Source organism: Sander vitreus, chromosome 5 (genome assembly GCF_031162955.1).
Source record: "Sander vitreus isolate 19-12246 chromosome 5, sanVit1, whole genome shotgun sequence".
Taxonomy (NCBI): Eukaryota; Metazoa; Chordata; class Actinopteri; order Perciformes; family Percidae; genus Sander; species Sander vitreus.
This window is the reverse complement of record NC_135859.1, coordinates 29,306,398-29,318,393: the sequence shown is the minus strand read 5'-3', so window position 1 is coordinate 29,318,393 and position 11,996 is coordinate 29,306,398.

The following is an 11,996-nucleotide window of genomic DNA, read 5'->3' as shown; positions in this document are numbered from 1 at the left end:
TGCGTGCTTTTCTTTCGGCATTGTTTTTTATTTGCAGTGCGTTTATGTATTTGGTTGTGTTGTGTGTATTTGCAGCGCGTTTGCTGAATGCTGCACATGTGTTGTCAAATTAATGAAGTTGTTTTCTTAATTTGCTTGTGTTTTGTCTATTTGTGTGTGTTTTCTTAAGTTGCAGGACGTTTGCCCCTGTCGGCCACCGTAATCAATGACTTCAGCACAGCGACAGAAGTTGAAGTAATAACCTTTCAGGTCCCAGTGACCATGGTTATACAGCGCAAAAGCTGTATATGTAGTTATATTTCAGAGAACAAAACTGTACGGGGGGATGCTGTATCAAGGCTTTTAACTTGAATATTGAATCACATAAGCACCTACCTCTGAAGCCATAACCATACTTAATATTTACAGTGAACCCTTTGCAAAAAGAAACACAGCTGCCTACGGAGAAAAGTTGAGACAGGTAAAAAAAAACCTGAAACACAAGCACTGAACTGGTGTTTGTGTAACAGCTGACCGTTTCCTTGCAACAAGAAAGCACAGCCGTCTCTATTCTCTCTCTCCGTGAAATAAAGCTGCTTTCAAGTGCGGTCAGAAACATCAAGATCTATAAACGACCTGATGGAAAACTTTTATTGTGAAATATAAAGTCCACTTATGTACAGTGGGGCAAAAAAGTATTTAGTCAGCCACCAATTTTGCAAGTTCTCCCACTTAAAAAGATGAGAGAGGCCTGTAATTTTCATCATAGGTACACTTCAACTATGAGAGACAAAATGAGAAAAGAAATCCAGAAAATCACATTGTAGGATTTTTAATGAATTTATTTGCAAATTCCTCTGGAAAATAAGTATTTGGTCACCTACAAACAAGCAAGATTTCTGGCTCTCACAGACCTGTAACTTCTTCTTTAAGAGGCTCCTCTGTCCTCCACTTGTTACCTGTATTAATGGCACCTGTTTGAACTTGTTATCAGTATAAAAGACACCTGTCCACAACCTCAAACAGTCACACTCCAAACTCCACTATGGCCAAGACCAAAGAGCTGTCAAAGGTCACCAGAAACAAAATTGTAGACCTGCACCATGCTGGGAAGACTGAATCTGCAATAGGTAAGCAGCTTGGTGTGAAGAAATCAACTGTGGGAACAATTATAAGAAAATGGAAGACATACAAGACCACTAATAATCTCCCTCGATCCGGGGCTCCACGCAAGATCTCACCCCGTGGGGTCAAAATGATCACAAGAACGGTGAGCAAAAATCCCAGAACCACACGGGGGGACCTAGTGAATGACCTGCAGAGAGCTGCGACTAAAGTAACAAAGGCTACCATCAGTAACACACTACGCTGCCAGAGACTCAAATCCTGCAGTGCCAGACGTGTCCCCCTGCTTAAGCCACTACATGTCCAGGCCCATCTGGAGTTTGCTAGAGAGCATTTGGATGATCCAGAAGAGGATTGGGAGAATGTCATATGGTCAGATGAAACCAAAATAGAACTTTTTGGTAAAAACTCAACTTGTTGTGTTTTTAGGGGAAAGAATGCTGAGTTGCATCCAAAGAACACCATACCTACTGTGAAGCATGGGGGCGGAAACATCATGCTTTGGGACTGTTTTTCTGCAACGGGACCAGGACGACTGATCCGTGTAAAGGAAAGAATGAATGGGGCCATGTATCGTGAGATTCTGAGTGAAAACCTCCTTCCATCAGCAAGGGCATTGAAGATGAAACGTGGTTGGGTCTTTCAGCATGACAATGATCCCAAACACACCGCCCGAGCAACGAAGGAGTGGCCTCATAAGAAGCATTTCAAGGTCCTGGAGTGGCCTAGCCAGTCTCCAGATCTCAACCCCATAGAAAATCTTTGGAGGGAGTTGAAAGTCTGTGTTGCCCAGCGACAGCCCCAAAACATCACTGCTCTAGAGGAGATCTGCATGGAGAAATGGGCCAAAATACCAGCAACAGTGTGTGAAAACCTTGTGAAGACTTACAGAAAACGTTTGACCTTTGTCATTGCCAACAAAGGGTATATAACAAAGTACTGAGATGAACTTTTGTTATTGACCAATTACTTATTTTCCACCATAATTTGCAAATAAATTCATTAAAAATCCTACAATGTCATACAATCTCATTTTGTCTCTCATAGTCGAAGTGTACCTATGATGAAAATTACAGGCCTCTCTCATCTTTTTAAGTTGGAGAACTTTCACATTTGTGGCTGACTAAATACTTTTTTGCCCCACTGTACGTGACACTCCCACACTGCCGCACCACCCTGCGGAAAATTGCCAATCCCCTTTAGCTGATGTGAACGTAGCCTCGTCTTTAATGGGTCTGAGGCTTGCAAAGTAAATGATTACATACATCTATTTAGGTCACTTATATTGCAATATTATATAATTACTTGCCTATTTTATCAATTCTTTACAAACTAAACTTGTGAGGAAAATATGTAGAAATGTACCAGTCTATGAAGACTGTTTGACTAAAAAGAGCCCAAGTTACTTAATGGGTTTTATCTTTTCAGTCTTTCTAAAAAGTTCAAATATGTCCCTTTGGTTCCCTGTCGTATTATGGGATAAAGTGGTATATGGCTAGTAAATGTGAACATCTTGCCATTTTAACAAATATTATTGAGTAGCATTCACAAACCACAGCACATGAGGCATGGAAAGCATCAGACTGATTATACTGATAAAGGAGTTAATTATACTTTGGTATAATTACTGAAATGTTGGAGACCATGGGCAGCCTCTCATGCCAGTAGCACTTTTGAGGCTGGTGTTTCTCAAAATTCAGGCCGAATGTCTCAGCTTCCTCTGACAAAGAAAATGTGTTTTTAGAAAGTTCTTTTCCTTCAATTTGTCTAAAGTTTTTTGAACGGCAAATTCAGTTCATGATTACTATGGCCGAACAAACAAAGAAAAAAGCGATGACTACAGATGATGAAACTGAAAAGTGAAAGTGAGATCCAGAAACATAACTGCATTATTATTCTAAATCAGGCTTAAAAAACCTTTTGTGCAGAGGAGAGAAGAAAACTATGATTTTGATTGTGAGCCATCCACTTACAAATATCCTAAATGTTATCCAGGTATTTATTCTAAAATCTGCTCTCTAAACATGTACATAAAAAGGGTGTGATGATGCTTAATTTAATATTAATTACATCATGAATATCCCATGAGCCTATTATGAATGTGCCATGTAAATCTCAGTTAGTGTTCTGCTGTTATTTTATTTGTATCTCTCTATGAACAGTCTTGTGCAGTTAACTCTTAAGTAAATGGAAAAAACAAAAGAGGGCCTGCATTGGCCCCAAAACATGTATTGTCTGCTATATATAAGTATATGTTACTGAGTCTAAAGCTTAGATAAAACGTGATACTGTGAATCTGTCTGTGTGAACTGACTAATTGGTTCAAAAGGTATTTTACATACTTTAAATCTCTAGTGTTGGTGGTGTCTATTACATCTTTAACAGGAGCCGATTTTGAAAATGTGTAGAACAAAGATGTTAAACTGTAAAAGAAAAAAAAGAAAAAAAAACCTGCATTCATAAAATAACTTGTGAGTGAGGGTTACAAAAAGCTATAAGTGACATGGTAGACTCTAGCGGCCATATTGGAGGTCCTTAGCTCTTCAATCTGTACAATGGCATTGTTCTATTGTTCCTGTGCTGTTCATTCGAACTTTTACACCCAGGTTCTGATAAATCTTTTTTGGGGAAAACTCTCTGCAACATGTTGTTGCTCTTACATGCTGGGAACATAAACACCTTCATGAGCAGAGTAGAGCTGCACTTACATACATACACCTAAACTTTATCAGTGTTATTTCAAGGAAGCAAAACGTAAATTGTTCCAAGTAAGGCTGTGTTTAGACATACAGCCACAAAGAGCCAATGTCGATTTTAGTGGAAACCTGCTACGTAAGGAGAAAATAGCCTCAAGAACTTCATCTGGAGTGTAGAGAGTAAGTACTGAGCAAAATCTCAAACAAAAACAAACTGATTGTGGTGGAGACTGGACACTTTGAAATACATTTTGTTTGCTTCTCCTAATTTATTATCAGTTTTTCCTTATTGGCAAATTATGAGACTCCAACTGAGTCATAAATCAGTGTTAAATCAGATAGAAAATCCTTTTACTGACAGCAAGTGATAGATTCGTTTATACTGTTGCATTTGCTAAACCCTTTCTGAATACTGACAATGTGCCTCACAATATCTTCATAAATAATGTTGTAATGAGGAGTGAGAACTAAGATGCTTTAAATCTATTTTCACTATCTCAGGTTTTAAGCCGAATGTACACAGTATTTGACTGCATTGCGTTTTGGGAGCGCTCCCTTTCTATGTCCACTGGAAACGTTCCAGAAATTGTGTTCTTCATCATGTTTAGCTGACATTTTCCGTGTTTTACAAGCATAAATACAGTGGCTCATTTAGATGTGCTAACAGATGCTCTTTGGCTTTACTGCATTGTGACAACCTTTAGTTGCTTCTATATTTTTCTGAGATCACATATTCTAAAAGTCAATAAAGTAGATATCACAGCACAATACAGATTTGATGTGCAGCTCAGCAGCTTGGTAATGACTACTGGTCAACATAGTATTTATGAGCCCCCATCAAATTTCATATTCATTCCTTTATCTGACAACGGAAACAAAACAATATTTAAATGAGAACTATATTGTGATCCGGCTGCATTAAAACACAGTATATGTGATCAAAGTGAGCAGGAGGGGACTGAACTTTTCTCCATCTGTCTCTCTAACTACAAACATGAAAAACAATTGTACGGTGTATGTGTAAAGACAAAGTCAGAATCTAACGAAATTAAAAATTTATTTCAAGTCAATTGACAATGAATACAGGCATTTCTATATATTCACACATGTGAATTTCACATCAGAGATGGCAGCTGTGCTGGAGCATGACGCAGCCAGATGCTGTGAACATTGTCCATCTGCTTGTGTGAGGTGTGAAAGTAATTAGGGCCAGATCAACTTAACTGTTACCGGAGCGCTTCAACAGCTGATTTTATCACTGCCACTCCTGCCGTTGTAAGAAAAAAAAAAGAGATGGCTCAGCCAGCACTAAAAGAATTTGACACTCGTCATAAGCAGACAGCTTTAATCTTGAAAAATTGTCCACAAAAAAATCATCAAAAATTGTCCACTAAAATCATCATATCTACAAGAAGTATGTCAAAAGCAACTGGACTTTTTGCCACTTATCCAAAATAGCTGCAGGCCTCAAGCATTTTAACCAATGTGACAGTTGGGTCTCACACAAGACTTGCTGAGGTCAAATACTATTATATGAGACTTGTTAGAGTCACAAGAGTTAGGATATGAATTGTTAGAGTAAGTTAGTCTCAATGCTTATTAAAAATAGTAAACTTACAAACACAACAATAATCAAATAATAAGCCCTTCCAAGATGGTGCGAAAAATGGTTGTTAAGAGTTTTCTAACACCCGTTAAGTCTCTAACTGTACTCACACCCTTGTTCTTTGGGATCATAACTCATTCTGCCATGGTATGTCACTGCATCCGACCGTCACCTGTCTAGTGAAAAGGCTTAATGTCTCCCTTTTGGGTATGGCTTCGTGATGTGTTTACACATGCATCAACGCCTTTGTGGCCCTGATTTGACCCCTTTTTGAAGAGCCAGTTCACATATCCTCATTGAATACTGCTACTCACTTTGGATGAGTGCTATTATCTATTATACATTCGGACAGAATGTTCCTTCCTGTGATTTTCTGACACACCGACCATCTGGAAACCTTGTTCATATATCCGGTTTATAACTAGATGCAATTGTACGCTACAGGTGTGATAGCATTTATTTAAATCTGAATTCATTTTGAATCCATTAAATGTAGTTTGGTACAGCCTTATGAAATTTTAAGTTCTGCTTGAGAAATCTGTGGATTTCACTAGCTCAGAACCCGGATCCAAAGTGAGACTAGCAATCATAAATCCAAAGTCATTTACAAGCCTAATTTAGGAATGAGCCATAGCGTTAAAACATCAGGAGTTCAGTTTGTTTTGCTTATAGCCTCACAGCTACGGCTGCGTATAGTTAAAAAAAATGTTGGAGCTGAGGTTTCCTGATTTACAACAGGACAAAAGTGATCAAACAATAAGTAAACAAGGCCAAGATTCAGTCCAACCATTTGATGCCAACTTTCAATGCTCTTCAATACCCAGGCTACTCACAACTCGCGTATAATTCAGCATTTCCTACTATACAGTGAAACCAAAAACATTTTTTGTCACAATTTTCAGTTGAAAAAACAGCTGTTTAAGCAGCCATTTGCATTGATTTATCCCTGCCAAGAAAGTCAGTGGGATCTAGGATGGTAACCCTAGATTTGCGATCTTACCTTAACCTTAACAATTCAAGCTCAATGCCTAACCTCAACATTCGAAGTCAATGCCTAACCTCAACCATCTAACCTATCCCATTCGAGGTCAATGCCTGACCGCAACCATCTTGCGAAAGTTTTACAAATGTTGGGTTACCTTTTAGACACGACTTCTAAACACCTCTAGACTTTTGATGGCATTCAAAGCATTTCTTGTGAGACATTCGGCACAAATAAGATGTTAAGTATGACACTCCAGTACTGAATGTAATGAATTTGTACTTTTGGTGCCTGTGGTGAAAAAAATGGGGATCTATAGACTCTTGTTACCTTACCTGTATAGTCCGCATCTAAATAACTTGTGCATGTATGATTTTTGTGTCTGCACTTACACATTCTTAAAAAATGTTAAATAACAATTTTAAAGATTTATTTGTTAGGACACGTGCAAGATAGTAGGTTTTTATAGAAAGTAATGAAGGAAATGGTGTCCTATTTAATTGTGAAGGGCTATTCATCACAATATATACATACCAATATACTGTATATTACCTCTGTGATTGTCTGCAAAACTCTGCAAGGTTTAGTCAAGTTTCTGTGTATCAACAAATGCTTGTGAATGCCACTGCTTAGTGGCATTAGTGGTATAATGAGTATTTTATTTTATTTGCACATAATCTGATGTAATTTGCTGTATTTGAAGAGGATTACGAATTGAATTACTAGAAGATTTAACTGCTGTGCCTCTGGTAAAAACAATCTCACATAATGAAATAAAATTTAAACAGATTTTGCCCCAAATATCTGACACATTGGGGAATACAAAGTTGGCCTAGTGACAACATTTAAATACATGGACTGCAATATTATATTGGCCTGATAGATGCAATAAACTGAATAGGAAATCAAGTAAAAAAGCATTCTCTGTTTATGTTTCAGATTTGATTTATGTTATGCACATGGCAACCTAACTGCTTTATGTATGTTCTGCCTTACTGTTGTTAAGTACTGGTGAGACAATGAAATACGACCCAGGAAGTCTAGTCGGAGTGACAAATTAATGTGTTTCAAGGCTTACCAGAGGCCCAAATACTGCACATTAGTTAGTATTACCCACAGACAGGATTTTACAACTCCGACAAGAAATAACGGTGGCAACCATTTTATGTTTCGTCGTGATGATCGTGAGGTGAACAGTAGAAATACAGTGTTCAATGAACTGTCTCAATTCAAACAAATGAGAGGGCTGCGTTTTGTCACGTTTTGGCTATTTTGCAGATGCACTGACCTGCATCCTCCTCCGCAGCAGTGTGATGGTAGCTCTGGCAATGTGAGATTTACTGGAAGGTAACTGACTTTGCAATGAATTTTAGGGGCCATGATATAATCAGTGCACAATGAGATTATTTTATGCATATGTAAACAACAGACATGGTAGAGATTAAGAACACTCTTACACTGTCAAAAAATACAGAACCAAGAGTTGGGCGGTTTTGCTAGTCACAGGTGAATGAAATGAACCAGGTCTGTCCCCCCAGTTCAAAATAATGAATCACCTACTGACCAAAAAAAGTTGGTTTGATGTTTGTTTTTTTAACAGCGAGACTTAAATAAGTTTTGGTTGGGTATCTGTTTCTAAAAAAAAAAAAATATATGTTTTGATCAAAATAAGGTCAATACTGTGATAATCAAAGTTCATGTAAATGTCAATGAATGATTCACTCGGGATATTTGAAAGCAGAATATAATAAACCAGAAGACCACCAGAAGCCAAATCCTCCTTGAAAAGCCAGTAGGGAGACTACTCATAAATCTAAGCATTTATGAATAGCTAGAAGCTATTCCGAAGATGACTAACTATAAATATTATCTTTGGCTTTTATTTGATAAAACATGAAAGGGGAGAGACAGGGGTTATGATATGCAGCAAAGGGCCACAGGCTGGAACCGAACCCACGACAGCTGCAGTGAGGACTAAGCCTCTGTACATGGTACTCACGCTCTAGCAGGAGAGCTAACCGGGTGCCCTTCACTATCCTTCTTAAAGATTTCTTTCGAATACACAGCAAACAACACACTCGCAAATAACAAAAGCAAAATAAACACCCTAATATTGTAAATGATTTTAGTTTTTTTGCTAAGAAATGTTGATGGGACAAACATTTTTGATAATGACTAGAATATTTGTGCACTGAATTCATCCTGGCATGGTGCTTTTCATTCTTTTTGAAGAGTCTGGTAGGACCAGGCTAGTAAAACACTGCTTCATCATAAAATGTATACCGTGTTATTATTTATTTTCAACAAAAATACAGGGCAGCTCTTAACAATTTTCTGTAATTATTTTATCTATAAAAAAAGATGCAAATGTGTCTCCAGGAGAAGAAGGGTAACAATAAGCCTGTGTTTGAAATTCACTATACATGCCATTTTATACTGTAGTGGTGTCCAGATGTGCAGTATGAGTTTGTATACCTTGAGTGCAAACTATCCCACAGTATAATATGTACATTTGAGACCAAGGGATGACTTTCGACACAGAGCCATGGCCAGAATAATTTCCGATATTGTCTTATAAAGTTACCAACCAACACAGTATACAGTCTTTATTGTGACTAGGGACTAGTGAGCAATTTCTGACACAATTTTGTTTAGTTATTTTTCAGTCTACCTAGCTGAAAAGCTGGATACTTGCCTTCTGTATTTCTGTGTTCTACATACACTCAGTTAACAGAAAAAGAAACCTGTCTAGTACCATCTTGAACCACTTTTTACCTCATAGAACCCTTCTTGTACTAAGACAGGATGCTATGGAAGAGGTATAATCTCTTTTATCACATGAACTATTAAGCAGCTCAACAAGTTAAGATCATGGCATGTTTGGTGTACAGAATATGCACAGTTTTTGTGCCATGAATGCCATTGTTTGTACTACTTTTATGTTTATGTAAAATAAGCAAGTTTTCCTGAAAGAGGCAAGGTTACATTCATTCCTTTGTTCTTTCCTTTGGGGATGCATAATGCCCATGAGTATATGAATCTGCACTGTACTGATAAGCTGTTGAGCTGAGCTTTGGCATCAAGGTTTTGACCTCCAGGTATTAAAAGATGCAGTGAATGGCAGTTGAATGCCCAATGTCTCCCACATTTTTCATACAAAGCTGCCTCCCATTCTGCAGTCTTAAACCATAATCACACCTTTTCAAAGTCATTCCTTCAAATGTTACATAACGGAAAATGAAGGAATGGTCGTCTGCAGGGACAAAGGTTCCATTTCTTTGGTCACTGAGTATATTGTTTCTTTTTTATTGTTTTGATAAAATGCAGAGAGTATTGTATTAATGGAAAAGAAAGTTGTGGTTGTGTTATGCTTTTAAAAAATGGTCAAGCTCATTTCTGTCTTGCCTTTGTATCAAGAGATATTTCAATGTGCCCAAACTGTGAGAGGTGTGTCTGTGTTCTTGTTACTGCAAAATGTCTGAATGGTCAAAAATAAAAGATATTGGTTAACAATAAAGTACTAAAATCTCTCTTTGGCACATTTATTGATTCAGTGTAAACAGAAATGAACAATCCAAAGAAACTATGCAGCACATTGCAGTTTACAGCAATTGGTCTGATTCTTTGTCAAATAAGCCTTCAGCGACTGCTGAAATGTACAAATGAATCAGCACCTTTAACTTCTGCGGCCTTATGTGAGCACTGAGATTCAGTGGGCATTGATCTTTGCTGCCCACAGTGTGTGAATTTAACCTGAGTCACTAGGTTCAAGGTTTAAGGTAAAGATAATGACCTCTTCTGAAGAGCCCATCATGTTTTATAATCCTCTGTGTCCTCCTTGGCTACTAGCAACTGGGTGGAGGAGGGGTGGGGGGTGCGCGATCACGGAGGGCTTGTATCATGTGGATGTGCGACAGTTTTGTTGTCATTACTTAGAATTCCTCATGGGGGTGACAGAAACTACGCACTATAGCTTTAATGAGAAGTAAAAATATATATTTCTACAAATGTTTTAACAGTTCATAAATATATGAAGGTGTCATTTCATTATTATATTAAAGTGTTAGTGAATCTACCAAGGCATGTGTCATTTGCCTTGTTGGGTACTCAAGGTACTCTTTCTCAACAAAATACCAAAAATCACATCAGACAGTCACACAAACTGTGAATGGCTGGTATAAGATAATACTTTAAAATATGTTAGTAACAAGTTAATCAGTGAAGAAACTTTACAGTTTTGAAACAAATAAGATCCAAAGAAAAGACTCAAGCTACATTTGCAGATTTTGAAGGCATTGCAATTGTGAAAAGCTGCCAAAACATTTTGTACAAAATATTAGTTATAGGTAGGTTCAACTGAAAAAATGCTAAATTGGTCAGAAACTAATTAAAACGTTTATTGTTAGTATTATGGTTTCTCCAGTTTTCATCTGATGTAACCTTTCTTCTCTGTCCTTTAGTTTATCTCTGTTTGTAACATATCTCAAAATTTGGCAACTTCTTGTAAAATTAGCTGCTGGCTGAGATAAACCAGTCCCTCCTCCCTCTACCAGCGGTCATTCCACATGGCTAATTAGTATACCCGGTATTATTATGTACGGGACTCTCAGACCGCCTCAAAATGGACTGACAAGTCTGATCGCTGGTTACATTACTGGCCACCGCAGAGTGACGTCGGGGAATGTTTCTCCAAAGGTAGAATGTACTTTTGCTGCAGGCGGCTGTGTTGTTTTTTTTTGGCACCCGCCTGCACCCCCCACCACCGCAGCCTAACATGCACTACCCCATTTCATAATGAATGGAAAGACTTGCGTTTTCGCAAGGCAGTTGCTGCAGAGAGGTCAACGGATGTACAATACAGCCGTGCACACAGAAAATGGAAGACCCTCTGTGAAAAAGATGTCATCTAAACTGAATTATCTTGTTAGTAATGCACTGATTCATTTCCTTCTTCAAAATATACTTTTTTTGTAATTCATGTTAATGTTACTTTCACAATCCTTCTCTGAAGGGCACAACATCCAACGGCTGTTTTTTGTTAACAAACAGACACATGCTACTGAATATGAAAAATGTGATGTAGGCTAATGCCAGTTTAAACAGTCTCATAAAAAGATGAGTGATGCTGCATTGCAAAACAGCATTTTCTATTCCATAAGTTCAAATAAAATCCAAAGTAGTATTCCTCCAGTGACATTTTTCTGCTGCGAAAAAGGCACTTTTTAATACAGATGGACAGGATATTGCAAGTATTGAGTTTAATTGGTCACCAATGACCATATTTAAGTATAATGCCAGTAGTCATATTGAACACTTAATATACCTAATATTATGTCAATGTTCAAGATCATAAATTTAAAATCAGGCAGAGAAATAGGCCTAATGTGTGGAAGAATCATGACTTTATACCTGCGTCACTGGCTGTCAAGGTGAAGACAAACACCAACATGTTAATATCAATATTACCTAGTAAATTCTAACCTCTTCACATCACTTTGATTTACAGGAGTTGTTCTACGGCTGTAACATATTCCCTCACCCTGAGCATTCAATATAGCCATTATAATGCCAATAAAGCTTTCGTTAATATGGTGAGTGGATGCAGTTA